This window comes from Callorhinus ursinus, unplaced genomic scaffold (assembly GCF_003265705.2).
Source record: "Callorhinus ursinus isolate GAN/ISIS: 27379988/994484 unplaced genomic scaffold, GSC_fseal_2.0 scaffold8, whole genome shotgun sequence".
Lineage (NCBI taxonomy): Eukaryota > Metazoa > Chordata > Mammalia > Carnivora > Otariidae > Callorhinus > Callorhinus ursinus.
In genome coordinates this window covers 33,228,076-33,229,153 of record NW_027397070.1, presented here as the reverse complement: position 1 = coordinate 33,229,153, position 1,078 = coordinate 33,228,076, and the positions used below count along the sequence as shown (strand labels likewise).

The window sequence follows — 1,078 nt, the reverse complement described above, 5'->3', positions numbered from 1 at the left end:
CCACATCAGGCTCCCTGCTCAGCAGGGAGTCTGCTTCTCCCTCTGACTCTCCTCCCTCTCATGCTCTCTGTCTCTCATTCTCTCTCTCTCAAATAAATAAATAAAATCTTTAAAAAAATTTTTAAAAATTTTGTAACTTTTTATATTCTTATTGAAACCATGACAAAATATTCATTTTCCACACTCTCACAAAACTGTACTCCTCAATCTTTGCCAATCAGATAAGCAAAAAGTGTGCCTTGTTTTAATTTTTCATTTCTTTGATTATTGGCAACATTTTTTTTAAAAAGTCATATCCACATTTTTAAAAATTCACATTCTTATTCATTCTCATTGTTAATTCTCATTCACATTTCTTCTTTTTTAGACTATGGTTTATGACTTTAGCCAACTTTTATATTGGGATATTCTTTTTCTTATCAACCCACTGTCATATAATTTACAAATTCTTCTCAGCCTGACATCTCTTTTAACTTTGTTTATGGTAATTTAGTTATATACACATATTTTTAAAATTTTAACTGTTTAAGTATTAACATATTTCCATTATATTTTCTGCCTTCTCTTTTATTTTTGAATTATTTTTTTAAAAACATGGAACATTTGACGAATTTGCATGTCCTCCTTGTGCAAGGACCATGCTAATCTTCTCTGTATTGTTCCAATTTTAGTATATGCTGCTGAAGCAAGCACTGCCTTCTCTTTTAAATAACTTATATTTCTTATCTCAAAATGCATGTGCATTATGAAAATTCACTAAAATACACATAAAAGAAGAAAGTAAAACCCATGTAATTTTACCACCTAGAGATAAGAATTATTAATATTTTGAAGTATATCCCTCCAGACTATTTCTATGCATATCTACTACACGTAAATATTTTCCAGTAATTCTGCTGAGCATGTGACTCAGGAATAATGTTCTAGGCCAGTGGTTCTCCAACTTCGGCACACACCAGAATCACACTTGAAGAATCTTGTTAAAATACAGATTGCTGGGTCCCACTCCCATAATTTAGTGAGGGGACCCAAGAATTTGCATTTCTGACAAGTTCCCAGGTGATGCAGATGCTGCTGG

General features: G+C 32.1%; 1 non-coding gene across 1 annotated transcript; it reads right to left on the bottom strand.

The window, feature by feature from the left end:
• Positions 1 to 588: 588 nt before the first annotated feature.
• Positions 589 to 691, bottom strand: LOC112822910 (U6 spliceosomal RNA). Its single transcript, XR_003207880.1, has one exon. It is a non-coding gene; the product is annotated as a U6 spliceosomal RNA (small nuclear RNA).
• Between the last annotated feature and the right edge of the window lie 387 nt (positions 692 to 1,078).